Source organism: Pleurodeles waltl, chromosome 5 (genome assembly GCF_031143425.1).
Source record: "Pleurodeles waltl isolate 20211129_DDA chromosome 5, aPleWal1.hap1.20221129, whole genome shotgun sequence".
Classification (NCBI taxonomy): domain Eukaryota; kingdom Metazoa; phylum Chordata; class Amphibia; order Caudata; family Salamandridae; genus Pleurodeles; species Pleurodeles waltl.
Window position 1 is genome coordinate 212823439 of NC_090444.1, and position 17870 is coordinate 212841308.

Below are 17870 nucleotides of genomic sequence, written 5' to 3' on the forward strand. Positions count from 1 at the left end.
GTTGTAGCCCAATGGTATTTAGCCGGTCATTTTGGGTTGCCACCCACCATTTTATGGTAAAGGTGGCAGCCTATTACTGTAGTGGTCCATTTTTATTGCCCCACCCTCCCATCCCCTGCCTCAGGCATAGTGTATGTCATGGCACAGATTAGTGTTAAGGGTTAGGTGGCTTTTGTCTGGGACAGGTGTGCAGGGAGAAAGGAGTTACTGTATGGTTGACACTTTGAGGCAGGTGCAGTTTGGCTTAGCGTCTGGCAGAGAAGTTTGCAGGGGGTTAGCTAATGCTATTGTTGCTGCCATCAGTGAACTAGGCTGAAAGGGAGGGTGTGAACAACTTCACACCGGAATGTGGCAGGAAGTTAAAGGTTATGTTACAGGAAGTTAAGTTTAATAGATGTTAACAGATCCACTGATAAGCAGCAGTTAAAAAGGTCATAACTGCAGGATGGCAGTATGTTATGAGTTAAAGTCTTGTTGATTTACATTATGGGGTACAGCATTTAGGCATGGGGGTAGGAAATCAGGCAATGAACTTCTGTATAGTGAGGTTTTAGTTTAGTAACTCGAAATGCCCAGGAATTTTTCTGATTTGCACCTGTTTGAAAAAAGGGGCCCTTTTCACACTTACAAATGGGTCTTTCGTCTGTGCTGCGCCACTCCCACACAATTACAATTTCTCAATGGGAGATGGTGTTTCCTAGATAGAAAATGGTGGCTGAAACCCACTCTCCATTTACAGGCAAACAACCAATCGGGTTTTCCCCATTCCTTTTTGCATAGAAATGGCAGCCCTTCTTTGAAAAGTGAATCACCGTTGCTTCAGACTTATCAGCGACAGGGTCTTATCTGAATGAGAGGTCTATGGCCAGAATACTGTTTGTTCTAGAGTGCTGTGTACTCGGGTTTATCGACCCATAAAAATGCTTTGCAACCAACCCTTAGACAACATTAAAAACAAGCATTTGCAATGCAATGGGTCTTGCGTTTACTCGAGTTAAAGCTATTAGCTTTGTAAACTCCTAACCGGACTTTTCTTGCCACAAAGCAGGCCGGCGTCCGCCATGAGCACAAAGCAATTACACAAAAGGAAACAGACGTTCGCTCGCAGTGAAACGTATTGGCAAAAGTGCAATTATCCATGTAACCCGCAAAAGTGCAAATGCCCATGCAATCAGCAAAAGTGCAAATATCCATGTAACAAAGTATTCCAGAAACCATGCTGAAAACACGGAGCCTCGTATATTTTCAGTAGTTGGCCAGTGTGCTCGAGGCGGGCTAAACACCGGAAAAGGCATGACGTGTGCATGCCTTTCACTAATGACATGAAGAAAATTATAAAAGGCGAGCCCACGAACCAACCAAAGTGATGGGTCTGAAATGGGTGTGGTTACAAGCCCGTAGAGAGATAACAACAGGGACAGAGTGCTTTGCGCTCCACCCTAAACAGGCTGAGCAGCAGGAAGGTTTGAATTAATTCAAAAGTCAGGAAAATATTATGCATTTCTAGCGTCTACATATTAATTGTGTGTGGGTGATCTGTTATTTTATGCAAAACAATAAAATTAGCAGTAAAAGTAAACCCAACAGCAGGCGGTATCCAAATAAATCGAGAAATATGCCTTATTACAAGATTGCAAGTCAACAAACTATGAAACAAGTGAGTTTGAAATAGTAGGAGTACTGCAACACAGCAGTTCTAATGTGGGTGCTTCAGACCACTTTGGGGGGGGGGGGCATGACAACTACTCTGGCAGTCTCCGCAACTGTTTAGAAATTTAGAAAAGGTATATATATATATATATATATATATATATATATATATATATATATATTTTTTTTTTTTTTTCCTAAACGAAAGCAGTCTGTTGTTTGAGTGGCGCACTCATCTACCGGTGCTTGTGACGGTGGGGACCATCCACGTCAATATATAAATAACAAAGAATTCTCACAGCACTCCACAAGTCCAATTATTTCTCCTTTATTTCATTTGCATAAGCAGCAACGCATTTCAACTCGCTTGGAGTCTTGATCACGGCTGGACTTGTGGAGTGCTGATGTGCAGGCACAAAGAGACTGTGTATGACAAGCAAAAAGACAAAGTGATATGCTAGAGTCTAGCACATTGCTTCCTCTGTTAGAACTAAAACTACATTTTGAAAAGCTCCAACCTTCCCATTAAAATTAATATTTTGATTTTGTTTTTTTTTGTTTCTGAAATAAATAAAATATTTTCTAATTTGTTTGATGTACACTTGTTTCTATAGTTTTCGTTTTGCGTATCATTTTGAGGCTCAAATCATAGGGGTCCCCTGCTTTCTGTAGTAATTCAGTGGGTGTCCACAGACACCAAAAGGTTAAGAACTTTGGGTATGGCCTGTATCTGTGGTGGACTGGCGTGTAGTAAAATATCCAAAAAGGCCAAGGACTCTTAGAGAGCACTACGAGAGAACAGAGTTTGAACAAGACCGGCAGGACTCCTGCCAGACCAGGAATTATCCAGGTTTCCCTACACCGGCCCTGGCCTGTGCCTTCTAATGGTTCTCAAGCTTGTGAGCTCTATGAGGCAAGACAAGGCTGGCTGGGAAACTGTGTGTAAAGAATGGTGAAGTGCAAGAATGAACTTGGAAAAATTCACCATTACTCATACTGAACAAACGCCTTCACAGTCCTGCCTTTCAGAGGAATGAATCACTTTTGTGAACAAGAGCAGAGGAGGTGGAGAGGAATGCACAAGCCCAGCACTGTTCAACCGCATTACACCATCACAGGCGCTCTTTGGTTGCACCGCGGGTGAGAGTGCGGGATCCAGGACAGCAGCGGGGCTGCGGCGCGGTCAGCCATCTTACTGGGGTCCCAAAATAGTCAAATGAAACTGCAGAACACAAATGTGGACTCAAGAACAAGCTTAGCAAAATAAAATGAATTGTCTCACAGGAAACAACATTCATATCCTTTCATACAGAACAATCTACCCATTTGAAAATGTAAAAAAAAAAATACTCTGCAAACATCAACAACACTAGAAACTAAGGTATCCGTGTCTGAAATAGGATTTTCTTCCACTGATATAAATGAAAACACACATTTTAATGCCTGCATATGGTACTAAGAAACAGCATACGGCTGGCAGGTGGCATCTGAGCTCAAGTTTAAAGCTGCCTTTTTTTCTAAATAATGTGTCACTTTTGCATCAAACAATTGGGAGCTGCAGACTATGGGCCACATTTGGAAAGTCAACTGCTCGCACACGAGTTCAAACCAGGTGCACAAATGGCATGGGTTACGGGTGCAGATTCATTTGCAGGTCACAAAAGGTGAATTTAAACTTGCAAGTCGTTTTCCTATCACGTGATATTTCACCACTATATTGTGATATATGATGGGAGTGAATATGATACCAGCTTGGGAGTTCTATGCTCTGAACACCGGTGTGTGGGTAGTCACAGCATTTTTCACGGCACATTTATGTCCAGTGATTTACTCCTGTGAAGGGCAGGAGTGCATCCCTGCCCATGCATGGGAAGGGAATACCTGCAAAGTGGTAATGGTGTAGGGGCAGGGAAAATAGTTTCCCCTTGGAGGAACAAGGTAGCTGTTGTAAATGCGCGTTTGCTAAACATTACCTAAATGTTTAGTTGTACACCACGTATAATAATGCATGTGTAGCTGCTTACACGTAAGAGTGTTATTGGGAAGAAGAAACTGTTGCAGCTTCCCATGATCACACTTCTGGCTTGTTTGAGAATTTTAAAAAAATGTAAATCTACTTCGAAGACGAGTGTAAACCTAAAGGGTGAATATTTAGATGCTTTTGTGTAGAATTTGCAAAATGTGCCTAGTGCAGTAGGGGACACGGTCATTGCCTTCATAATGCTCTGGAAGAAGGCAGAGTTCTTGTTTCCTAAATGTTGCCAAGATGCAGTGAAGTAGGACATCTCCCTCTCATGAACTCTCCCACTGAGAGGACAAGGAGTGTTCAAGGGCAGGGAACGAACAGTTCAGCAAGAACTGCAGGGCACTCACTTTATGGAAGATGTTGTTTCCTCACAAACAGGGCTGTGAAGCAATAACAGGACATACTTCGTTCTGTGGTTCCTGTATATCATTGAGGACACTGTATGGCTTGTGTGGAAGAACATTTGATAATGGTAGAAGCGTTGACCAGTATGAGCACCTAGGAACATCTTTATGCTTCTGATGTTAAAAGGCGTACCCCATCCTCCCTTTAGGAGCACTGAAGGCAACCTCAGCAAACCATGGAAAAATGATCTCCCGGTGCCTTTTCACTTCTGCTGAGGGGCACGCTGCAAGTGGTCTGGGACTTGTATGGTGCCAGAGTCAGGTCCATTCTGAGTCGCTGTTAAATATACCTAAGCTGCACATTAGGAATATGAATAATAATAAATAGTTTTTATAGTGCTATTACTCAGTGTAAGTGTATTCAATGTGCCTACCTCAGAAAGATGGGAGGTAGAGATGGCCTTTAATGGAATTACCACCAATGATCTGTAGGTATTAGTAGAATGCTTGACTGACTACCCCATAATGCTATATTTATTGATTTAGGAGTTTCATATGGGGCTGCGCATTGCCTTACAGTTACTTCAGAACACAGAAGGTGAGCACGATTCTTCAACTTAGGGTAAGGAGATGGTTGAGTGCCTAAAGGCGCAAGGCAAGCCTTCATCCAACGTTTATAAATGGCAACCCCAGCTTGTGTGGAATTCAGTCATAGGCGAGCCACAGCAAAAGAGGTTATCAGGCCTTTTCTGAAACACAAAACTTGCCCTTCCTGCGCAATGTGATATTGTCATATGCTGTTGCTAAGTACTTGGCCTGCAGCTAGAATATGGTGATGCAACCTTTAGTAGGTATCCTGGTTGGTCATCTAAATAGGCCACTGTGAAGGAGCCAGTGTAGCTGTTCTAGAGGTTGTTTGATATTTTTGCAAGTTCAGGCATACTGTGGCAGCCAGGTTTTGAAGTCTTTGCAGGCTGTTAATAACCTTCTTTGGGAGCTTGGTGTAAAGGTTATTGCAAGTAGTGTAGGAGTGCCAACTAGATCAAGTGGTGATCTGCAGATCATGTTAAGTCTGAAACCCATCAATGCAGCCTCGGATTTCCTTCCAAGGTTGATAAGCTGAGCAATTTTAAACTAGATAATAGTAACACTTATGATTTGCATCACTTAGAAATGGAAGAAACACAATATAAATTGCAGTATAGGAACACATTAACTTTGCCTACTGGTCAATACGAGAACCAGCAGGATTTTCTCAAGAAGAAAGACCTAGAAATGTATGCTCCAGACCAGCATGTTGGCTCCAGGGATGAACCACATTCTGATTCGAATAGGACTTCCAGCTTAGTTTCAGCTCAAAGCATTGTGGGGCACTTACACTTTGTGGCAATTCGAGGAGTAGTGCTGGCTGATATAAGGATTTAGGGACTATTTCAAATCCAAGACGTTTCACACCTCATCCAAAGTCCATGATTTAACCTCAATACAGCCGGCTCAACAGTCTCTTCTTCTATTGTTGTAAGTGGTCTTTTGTTCATCATTTCTGTTCAAAATACCATGACTGCTCATAAATGAATAAAAACAATAAATAGTGCTCAGCTGGTAACAGCTGCTGTTGATACCAGGGTTGGACCTAGCATATGAGCAAATGAGGTGGCTATTTTATGATGGACGAGCTGGTATACAAACTCTCCATTGCTTTTTTTCGCCTAGAAGACATAAGCATGTCAGGTACTTTGAATCTTAGCATGCTTTCCACCAACCCGAAACTTATATCCCATATTATTTACACACATCTATATGAAGCAAATAGCACAGACTTCACAAAATATATACAGCAGTCAACCACACAAGATTTAGCCACAACATCACTGTGACTGTTCACCTCCATTTGCTAGCCATAGAAAGGAACCTCATGGAACTCTCTACCTGTGAAAAGACTGTTGACTCAAGCACCATCAACATTATCTTCCAGCATTTCATTGGTCACATAAAGCTTTACTCAGTCCTGGCAAGCTATCAGTTGTAGTGTGCCCTTGAAAGAAGAAATCTTCCTCATTGCACATGAAGAGCGGTAAAAACACTTTTGGCCTGGGAGTTTTTTTTTTCAATACGGGTCGGGTTTCTTTTGAAGATTTGGTTAGGGAATTCTCAACTGGGCATAAGGAATCTTTTAAATTATAGCAAATCAAAGAGTTTCTTTCGAGTGGATTCCTGCAGGAGGAGTTAGTGGATTTACTCTTAAGGGTCGGCTCTTGACCGAACAGGGAAATTTATGGCTCGTTAAATCAACTTATGAGGGACGACTTGGAAAAACACTCTGGTAAATAGTGTAAGAAGATTTCCATTTCTAATTCTGTTCTTTTGGATGTTTTCTGTCTTGTCTGCTCGTTTTTCTTGTCTATACAATACACCCCAGATTGTGCAGTGGGGGGAAGATGAGGGAACTCGATGCCCAAGATGGATCCTAGATGATGCAGACCTGATTTATATGTTTGCCAGTTGTCCGGGGCTCACTGGTGTTATCAGCGAAATTTCAGAATTTTTGAATGAGAAACTTAAACTGCGAACCTCATTAACTTCACAGTTGATAATACTCGGCGTGCAGTAGGATGTTCTTGAAGGAGCTCGTATGTTTTTGTTTATGGCTGTAGCAGTATGTCAGCTATGCATTGCTTCTTCCTGGTTTGACTCTAAAGCCCCTTCTTTTGGACTATGACTTGCTAAATTGATGGCCACATATAAGCTTGGAAAAGCCTTGTACCAGTTGAAGTGTTAGAATTCATTTTGAATTGCTTCGTTTCTTTTACACGTGTAAGTTTGAGCTTTTGTTGTCTCTGAACGCACTGTCTATCACATATGTTATCTTATGTATATTTGTTTAGGTAAAATAAGCCTGTTTCCACGCCATAGGCTTGCAGCTGGTTTCTTTCCCTAACTGGGGCACTGTATTCATTATAATTGTGTGTTCAAATAACTAACTGACCTCGGCTGTGGTATTTTGGGGAGGGAAAGGCTGATATCTATACCTTTGAACCACGTAATCCTTTGAAGGGTCTCAAGAATGTGGGGAGTCAGGCAGCTGCAGAAGGGAGGCAAGGACAAGGCTGGAAATGGAACCAGTGTGTGGAAACTGATTAACTCCTTAAAATATCTGTATGACGTATATCATTAGTTACACATTTTATGTATCCTTTGATGTATGAGTATAAATATCACTGTTAAACGCTTTATGTCAGCACACTTTACTTCGGGCCTGGGATGCCAGTGGTAAACCTGTCCTCTTTGCTGCAGCAAAAATAAACAGACCTTTGGTCATTGATTTTTCACTCCGGCTCTCCGTGTCAAAACTCCTTTGTAAATGCATTTGTAAGTATCTGCAAATATGTGCATTTGACAATTTGGCGCCCGAACGGGGACCTTCCAGTGGATATCTTCAGTAGCTCTGTCACGAGACATGCTGCCAGTGGGGGGACGCCGTTCCGGAGGTGTAGATTCCAGGGGCCCCTGCACAAAGACTTAGTTTCAGAAGCAGCTGCATCTTATCCACCGGGCAGGTTTCCCCCCGCTTTCTCATGATGTCCCAGCGAAGTCCCTGAAACATCGGTGTTTATCTTGACGGATTAGTCTGACACGGGCGGCCGGAGAGAAATCCAGGAAAAAGCAGATAGTCAGGTAAGACTGTTCCTCGCTGGCTATTTGTCTGCTTTAACTTGCATTTGAGAGAATAATTGTTTTTGGATAACTTATCATTTTTGGGAATGATTAGTTCTTGGTAAATTTGCATTTGTACAAGGTACCATTTGACAATTTGTATTACATGTGTTTTTCTTGTTTGAGTAATTTGCCCAGGCCTGGAGCAATTTGTAAGTTGGTAAATATTTGAAAAGGTTTTCTTTGGTGCACATTTGAAAAAGGTTTTTTTTTCGGTGCAGGTTGCATTTTGAAATTTGGTGCGTGTTGCATTTTGAAAAATTAAAAGGTTAGATATGGGAAATAAGAAATGTTGGCAAGGGTTATGTCTTTGTTTTCGCCGAAATCATTTGCCACGTTTAGATAAAAAGCAACCCATTCCAAAAGAGGGAACACCAGGGTGGGACATGTTAAAGGATTATGGTTTAGAGAATAATTTGTATAATAGTATATGGCGCAAATATACTAGACATTGTCCTGACCTCCAGTGGCCGGAGGATGGGTCTTTTGATTTAAAGAAACTAACCTACCTACAGGAATGTTTGTTTCATAAAAAGGCTAGACAACATATGTTTGAAGTATACAGAAAATGGGAAATTGAGGCCACCAAAAGAAAAACGAAGTCAGATAAACTGTTAGAGAAGGAGAACCGGAGAACCATCATGCAGAAAGCCGCCCTGTACCACCATTCCCAAACCCAGAAAAGAATTGAGTCTGAAGACAGAGTCCATAGGGCCCAGGTGGAGGGAAGTTATGTATCAAAGCCAACAGAACCCAAACATGCATTAGAGGAAGATGAGGTAATGCTACAGCTATTAGATAATAGCCCTACTGCACCTCCACCTTACACACCCCCTGCAGTAGCCCAACCTATCATGGGGGCACCGCAACAGCAGCAAGGGCAAGGGCACAATTTGGGAAATCCAGGTGCACCACTACAGCAGCATGTGCCACAGCCACCACAGCCTCTAGCCCAAGCCACCCAAATAGCCCAAGTCCTAATCCCTCCGCCACCTGCCCCACCACTACCAGCCAACACTGCAAGGTTACCAATAATGTCCCCTGCCCCTAATACCCCAAATGGACAACGCCGACGGTGCACAGCCACTCACTCACTTTCACCCATATGGAGCACACCTATGAAGTCAATTTCGCCCCCTAGTACCCGCTCCACTATTGGGGATTGGGAAAAACGGGTTATCAAGGATCAGTCAGATAACTGGATGTCACATCTTATTTACACCCACACCGATATTATGGACACAATACAACAGATGTCACATTTTGGACAGCAATTAGCACTGCTGTATATGATTGAAAAATTGGAGAGGGATTGGAAGTCTTGTATTACAGATTCTACCCCTCTCCCTTATGAACAAGAATTAAACCAATTATGGCGGGACAGTAGGGCTTGTATTCTTGATAGTAACAGCATAAATGAGGGAGTACGCATTTGTGTCATAGCCAGGGAAGATGTTCTAAATAGATATGACAAGGGGTACCCAATGAGGGAAGTGCACCCTGATATGCCCACTGCAGCTGCAGTCGCAGCAGCAACTGCCGCCGGACAACCAGCTCCCGTGCCGGTGGCCCAATTTGTTCATATACCATGGAAAAGGGAGGAGGTAATGGCTATAAAGAAAGACTTGCCAGACCCTCGAAAGAATCCAGCTGGATTCTATCGGGACCTTAGAATTGCCATTTCCACCACAACCATGACACTCAAAGACATTGACTATTTTTTTGGTGTTTTATTGGGTCCTGAAGTTTGGCATAAAATTAGAAGAGTAGATGATGCACCTACTTTGGGAAATACATGGGGGGGTTTAGAAGCACATGAAGCACAAAGGGCACCAGGAACCCTGCCGCATCAGGATATTTTAGATTTACCTAATCGGATATTGACTAAGTTAGAAACTGTTATACCTCTTCAGACTGTGGATTGGGGAAAGCTTGCCACTTATAAACAGAAGATAGGTGAAGATGTCCCAGATTATTTTACTCGAATTGAACAAGCTTTCATAGATTTTAGCGGTCAAGACCTCGCCACCGTAACAGGTGTCACACTATTTGTAGAACGCTTTGTTAATGGCCTTCTACCTGAAATATCACAAAAATTAAAAGCAACAGAGAGTTCGTGGATGACGAAGGGACAGGCAGAGATTTTGCAGATGGCGCAATACTATGAGAGCAGGTACAAGGAAGAATTAGAAAAGAATGAGAAGTCAGTAAAAGAATTGAAGAAAAAGGTATTATTACAGCAGGCATACCCTCAGCGGGATGCAACCCCTCAGCAAAGGGGTGGCCCACCAAGGGGACGGGGAAGGGGTCGAGGTCGAGGTGCATCTGCACCACCCCAAGACCGCCGATTAAATATCAACCAATGTGCCTACTGTAAGCAGGATGGACATTGGCGTGATACTTGCCCATTACTGGAAGGAAGACAAAGTATGTCACTTCATAGAGGGAACGCGGCAGGTAATGCACGAGGACGAGGAAGAGGTAGAACTGATCAGAATTCGCAGAATGAGAATCAGGTCCCGCGTAACACTAATATTTTTGACAATGCATTTGAACGACAATATTATGCTGATGATTTCTTTTCTGAATCCTACAATTATTAGGACAGCCACAGACAGGGCCAGGGGCGAGTAAGTATTCCTGTAGATCAAAATGGTCCCTACATTGATGTAAAAATCGAAGGAGAGGGCCATAAGTTTCTTCTAGATACTGGTGCCACCAGAACATCTATTGCACATTCTGCAGTCCCCGGGGCTCCCCTGTCTGGGCTTCATACCACATCAATTGGGATTTCTGGAATCCCCGTGGTGAGCCCCATCTCAACACCTATGAGAGTAACTGTAGGCCCATTTACAGTACACACGCCACTCTCTTTAACATCAGGTTGCAATGAAAACCTGTTTGCATTAGATTTGTTAAAGAAATTAAATGCAGTTATTCACTGTTCAATGGATGGTGTCTATGTAACTATGGATAGTGTTTCCCCAACTCGGTGCATGTTCTCACAGGAATACGACTTACCCCCAGAGCTACAGGAAATAGACCCTCGCTTATGGGCCAAAGGCAAGAATGATGTAGGCATTATGGATATCGACCCTATTGTAATAAAAATCAAACCAGGTGCCCGGTTACCTCGTGTTCCTCAATACAAATTACCTAAAACAAGCGAAAAAGGGCTCAAGGCAGTCATATCTGATCTTGTGCATGCAGGTGTCATAAAGGAAATAGTGAGCAGCCCATGTAACAGTCCAATCCTTCCTGTTGTAAAGAAACGAAATGATGCTAATAGATTAGATGGTGAGCAATCATTTACTGATAACACAGTATATCGATTAGTTATTGATCTCCGAGAAATTAATAAAATAGTAATTCCCCAGTTTCCCGTGGTCCCAGACATGAATAGTCTTTTCACCATGATACCACCCTCTGCGTGTTTTTTCACCGTAATCGATTTGAAGAATGCTTTCTTTAGCATTCCAATTGCCGAAGAATCACAATATTTGTTTAGCTTTGCGATTTTTGGTAGATCATTCGCGATGACAAGAATTCCACAGGGCTTTGTTGAGTCCCCGAGCATATATAGTCAATGTCTTAAACGTCAATTAGACCAATTCAATCCACCCACAGGCTCTGCGTTGTTGCAGTACATTGATGATATTTTAATTGCCTCAGATTCCATGACACAATGTAAGACTGATACTGTTGCATTATTACATCATTTAGCACCTCTGGGCCATAAGGTGTCCCTTCCAAAATTGCAGTATTGTAGAGAGGAGGTCACCTATCTAGGACACCTCCTCTCTAAGGAGGGAAGGAGATTACATCCAGACAGAATTAAATTGGTTCATACAATGACTGCACCACGCACCCCTTCTGAAGTCCGAGCATTTTTGGGATTTACATCTTTTTGCAGACAGTGGATTCCAAATTTTTCACTTATAGCAAAACCATTGACTGCTCTGACACTTTCAGATGTGCCCTCTCCTGTACCTTGGACTGACAAATGTGAGGAGGCTTTTCAAGAATTAAAAAAGGCGATGTGCTCTGCTCCTGTATTGGGTAATCCGGATTACAGCAAACCATTTGTTTTATTTGTGCATGAAAAGCATGGCTGTACATTGTCTGTTTTGACACAGGCCCAAGGTGGGAGACAACGCCCTTGTGCATACTTCTCTTCCACCTTGGACACTGTGGCGCAAGCTTTGCCTACTTGTCTTAGAGGAGTGGCTTCTGCAGCAGCTGCAGTGAAACAAAGTGAAGGGTTTGTTGGTGGCAATCCGCTCACTGTGATGGTTCCTCATGCCGTTGATATTTTGTTAAACAAGACACAGACGCAGCACCTCACCAGTGCTCGTCTAACGGGTTACGAATTAACATTGTTCAGTCCAAATATTACTTTGAAGCGGTGCAATGTCTTGAACCCAGCTACGTTACTACCCCTCCCTCAGGACAATGTGGAATTTGATCATAATTGCATTTTTGCCACTGAGGAAGAAACTAAGGGACGGGTAGACTTGACAGACACTCCCCTATCTGACCCACAGGGAGAGCTGTTTGTAGATGGGTCTTGCTTCAAGTTACCAGATGGTACGACCACTGCAGCCTATGCCGTCACCACAGTCAAAACAGTGGTTGAATCTCATAGAATCCCGCAAAATTCGGCACAGGCTGCAGAATTAATTGCCCTCACCAGAGCTTGTGAAATAAGTGAACATCTTAGTGTTAACATCTACACTGATAGCCAATATGCGTTTGGAGTAGCTCATAATTTTGGGCGACTCTGGGCGAATAGAGGCTTTATCACGTCACATGGCACTACCATCCAGCATGGCAACTTGATTGTGACACTTTTGACTGCTCTCAGTCTGCCCCGTCAGGTCGCAATCATTAAGTGTAGTGCCCACAAAAAAATTACTGATGATATAGGACGAGGAAATGCTTTTGCAGATGCTACAGCGAAAGCAACAGCACGAGCACCATTTGACAATGCATATGTTGAGAGTAGCATCAAGGGAGAGCCCCAGTACGAAGTACTAGAAAATACCATGCAGTGTGTGAGAGATATTCAAGCAGAAGCAACGGCAGAGGAAAGGGAACAGTGGGAGAAGAACGGTAGACTAGACAGTGAGGGTTGTTACACAGATGACACAGACAGAAGAAGATGGATGTTACCTAATTGCTATGTACACGCTATGGTTACTATGGCCCACAGTCCTGCACACATCAGTGCCCAAGGCATCAAGACAACTTTGGACCATGTTTGGAGTAATCCTCTGATATCCAAAGCTGCTAATAACCTGGTTAAAAGTTGTATGGTGTGCGCAGTGCACAATGCAGGAAAAGGGACCCCTACGCCCCCTGGCCACTTTGCCCCTCCTGATCTCCCTTTTGAAGCTATACAGATGGATTTTATCCACATGGAACCGTGTAACAAACTGAAATACGTGTTAGTGGTAGTATGCATGTTTTCAAAATGGATAGAGGCCTACCCATTAAAAGACAATGGTGCCCTCTCTACCGCCAAAATATTACTAAAAGAATATTTTCCTAGATACGCCTTGCCACGATTAGTCTGGAGTGACAATGGCAGTCATTTTTCTAATGAGGTAATGGAGAAGGTCTGTACCGCCCTTAACATCAAACATCGATTTCATGCTGCAAATCACCCACAATCAGCGGGCCTTGTAGAAAGGTATAATTACACCTTGAAGAGCAAAATAGCTAAGATTTGTGCTGAGACCAACTTAAAATGGCCAGATGCTTTGCCCCTAGCATTAATGTCCATCAGGATGACTGCCAGTAGCAAGTCACGATTATCCCCCTATGAAGTTGTCATGGGGAGGCCAGCCAATATCTGGGGGGTACCACGACCAAAGAAGCTTTCTGAAGTGCAATATCCTTTGTTTGTAGATTACTGTAAACAATTGACTAAAGATTTGCGTTTGATCCACCAACAGGTCAAGGCCAGCCTACCGACTCCTCTTGAAGGCCCTGGTCACCCTTTTAAGCCAGGGGATTGGCTTATGACAAAGAATTTTCAAAGAACCAACAGTCTTCAGCCCAGGTGGCGGGGGCCAGCCCAGGTACTGCTTGCAACACAGACAGCGGTGAAAGTGGAAGGAAGGAAAAACTGGATACATGCTAGCCACTGTAAGCGTGCACCAATTCCACTACAGAGTACTCTAACAGCAGAATTACCATTGTCTCCTGATTACAGCGAAGTAGGGAGACAGGAAACACCTCCACAGGTTTCAAGTGCTACTTCTGCTCCTGCGGTGACACAACTGCCCAGTGACGAAGAGTTGCTGTTTGAAGATCAACAAACTCATCGATACAACCTGCGTCCTCGCCCATCCAAATGAACAGAATTTTGAAGGTGCGTAAGGTGGTGACCCCTACGAAAAGCTACATTTACATCACCCTGATAGCTCCTAGCTTGGAATTGCAAACTGAGGTCTCTTCTGAATGGCCCAGGAATCCTTTGCTCAGCAGAATACGGCACGCCTGCCTTCGTGAAATACAGTTCCCCGCTTTCACCGCCACCGGCATTTCCGATGCCATTGATGTACCAGCATTAAAACGAGCTATCCTCACTGTTGTTACGCACACTTTGGGCGACGAGGTTGTAAATGACTGTGATGACTAAAATTCCAGCATGAACACGGGTGACTAGCCTGTGCAACGACACCAGAACATTGGTCAGAACAATTGTCTCAACGAGAACACAAGTATAGTGGGATGCAGCTTGTGCAACGCTATTCAATCAGTGGGTAAATGGAGTTAACAGTTCTGTGACTGGCGAGAAAGAAAAAAAAACCCAAGTACCAGTTCTACGGAAGCGGCCAGCCATTAGGGTTGGTGCGGTTTGTAGTCCCAGCGGTAAAAAAAAAAGGTGCCCTTTTTCTGTTTAATACCCAAGCACATCACTAATCTGGTTGAAAATTGCTGGCCTCCGCCCTCATTTTGCTGAGACACTGAACGAAACTGACAAACTATACTGAAGATTAATTTTGAAGTATTTCGACTTACTCACTGGGAGTTGAGACTCACCAGGAGTTAAAACTTGAAAAGGAGAAGCTAAGGGACCTAGGATCAAGCCAACCTCTATTGTCCTGGACCAACCAGTGCAGCCTAACTGCTAGAGTGGAAAGCACGGCGGTGCTGAACCCTAGTGGGTGTGAACATTGAAGGAAAAATTCACTTATCTGTATCTATACGTATATGATTATTAGTATAGTGATATCAATATTTTGCATTTACATATTTGGTAATTGTGTGAGTATATTTTTGAACACGCGTAGGCGGTTGAGACGAGTAAAACGGTATCATAGAAAAGTTGTAGGACCAAGGAGAAGAGCACAATAAAATTATGAAGATATATCCATTTGGCAGGACAAATATCCCTCTAGAGAATAGGGAAGAGTGGCCTTATAACTATTTCTACAAAACCATAATGAAGTACCTAGTGACCCTTATGTTAATATGTATAATGTCCAGTGGTGTTGCATCATTGTTGCAAAATCCTACCTTACATCCATTGATAAAGGTTCATGGAAAATTAGCGGAGACATTAAGTCTCACTGACTGTTGGATTTGCCGGCACTTGTCTAGACACCCCGAGGATCCTATAGGCCTTTATGAAGTACCAGTATCACCAAGTGAATATGAAAGAGGGGAAGTGTGTCTTGTACCAAATACCACTTGGAGATGTGACCAACAAGAATATCAATGGTACCCTAGGTGTGCGGTGCTCCCTAATACCCAGGCAGAATACAAGCTCTCCCCGATGCCTGAAGAGAATGCCACACTTAAAATGTTTCCCATATGTTTTGGTACCTATTTTTATGGGCAAAACCCAGAGGCAAAATACATGGGAAAGATCCCTCCTGAACAGTGTGTTTACACTTTGTTATTTGATATAAAGACAAGGAATTGGGATCTTGAAGGAGAGGAGAAAATAGACAGAAATTGGACAGCGTTAATTAATGGGACTCATCAAAATTACACTGTGAATTATTGGAACCTGACTGTGGGAGAAAATGAGATTCTAGTAGATCCAGAAGGATTGTTATATGATCCCTCCAGAGAACAAGATAGAAATGGGAAAAATTCACCTGTAATATTGTCCCGGGTTTTCCTTGGCCCCCTCTGGACGGCTAGATGTTCATATGTTGCACCCTGGGCAAATGTATCATTGCTAAATACAATCTGGGAAGATTACAAATATTGCAATAATTCTGAGCATGACACCCCAGAGGGTGTAGGATTGCCTCGAATAAAATACAGCATTATAAATTCACAAATCCAGGGAGGCATGTACTTCGTATGTGGAAGAACTGCATATAAAGTACTGCCTCTAAACTGGGAAGGGATATGTTCACTGGCATATTTGGCACCCAACATTACTGTGATATCAAATATATCATCTTCCCAGCCCCTTAACATGGGGAGTTTTGCACATAGGTACAAACGAGGGACACCCATACTGGAGGAGCGAAAGAACTGGGTATTTCAAGTATTACATGTTCTTATTCCCGGATTTGGAATTTTCGATTTACAACTGGCAATGATGAATATGTCAGCTGAATTAGCCATTGCATTTAATGCCACCAGAGAGGCCATAGGAAGTATACAGATAGAGATAAACTCTGCAGCCCAATTGGCGATACAAAATCGGCTTGCCCTAGACTTGATTACAGTACAACAAGGAGGAGTATGTGTTTTAATCCAACATCAGTACCAGCAAAAGTGCTGTTATTTTGTCAACAAGTCATCAGAGATAGAATTGGATATTGGGAAAATAAAAGAAGCAGTACAGGTATTTGAAAAGGGGGGCCAATATGAAGGAGGCGATTGGAGTTTATCATGGTTATGGTCTTTGTTTGGGGGGTGGGGCTGGTTGTTTAAAGACATACTTTTTATAATAATAGCTATTGTATTAAGTTGTTTATTAGTGCAGTGCTTACCTGCTCTCTGTTCCTGTTTAAAATTGTGTAAACTTCCGCCAGTGAAAATACTAGAAACCAATCGAGCTATGATGCAGAGAGAAGAGATAACTTCCCTAATGGCTATTGACCCTACTGTCCTCACTACAGATACTGGTTGCTCATACCCATCGGTTGTTTATGTCCCCATGAATGCAAATTTCAATGAAGTGGGAGTAAAATTCAACATATATGAGGAAATTTAGAACTATTCAAAACGTTTATTATGTTCAGAAGAAAAAAACTCAAAAAGGGTCGATTGTTAGAATTCATTTTGAATTGCTTCGTTTCTTTTACACGTGTAAGTTTGAGCTTTTGTTGTCTCTGAACGCACTGTCTATCACATATGTTATCTTATGTATATTTGTTTAGGTAAAATAAGCCTGTTTCCACGCCATAGGCTTGCAGCTGGTTTCTTTCCCTAACTGGGGCACTGTATTCATTATAATTGTGTGTTCAAATAACTAACTGACCTCGGCTGTGGTATTTTGGGGAGGGAAAGGCTGATATCTATACCTTTGAACCACGTAATCCTTTGAAGGGTCTCAAGAATGTGGGGAGTCAGGCAGCTGCAGAAGGGAGGCAAGGACAAGGCTGGAAATGGAACCAGTGTGTGGAAACTGATTAACTCCTTAAAATATCTGTATGACGTATATCATTAGTTACACATTTTATGTATCCTTTGATGTATGAGTATAAATATCACTGTTAAACGCTTTATGTCAGCACACTTTACTTCGGGCCTGGGATGCCAGTGGTAAACCTGTCCTCTTTGCTGCAGCAAAAATAAACAGACCTTTGGTCATTGATTTTTCACTCCGGCTCTCCGTGTCAAAACTCCTTTGTAAATGCATTTGTAAGTATCTGCAAATATGTGCATTTGACAGAAGGGCAAAAGGGCCAAGAAGAGGGGGATCTGCACCTGGGCCCCTCTCACCAAGAGGGGTACAGGTGTGAATGAATAGTTCATAGAAGTCTCTGTGTAGGACACTGATGGCCCTCTTCATCATCGTAACTCCTAGTACAAGTCAATCTGATTTTAAGGGGAGGGCTGTCATATGGTTGATTGCAGTAAGCCTTTGGCACTTTATTCATTGCACTTTATTTATTGCTCTTTACTTGATGAAATTAATGTGGGGATTTGTACTTGTT

At 42.7% G+C, this 17870-nt stretch overlaps 1 protein-coding gene and 1 long non-coding RNA gene across 2 annotated transcripts in view; one reads left to right on the forward strand and one right to left on the reverse strand.

Annotated features, from left to right (window-relative positions):
* Positions 1 to 17870, reverse strand: part of FLVCR1 (FLVCR choline and heme transporter 1) — a 113359-nt gene that overhangs the window by 53033 nt on the left and 42456 nt on the right. The window lies entirely within an intron of this gene.
* LOC138295543 (uncharacterized) lies at positions 7486 to 17534 on the forward strand. The gene is made up of 2 exons (XR_011203620.1): positions 7486 to 7695; positions 13692 to 17534. It is a non-coding gene; the product is annotated as an uncharacterized lncRNA (long non-coding RNA).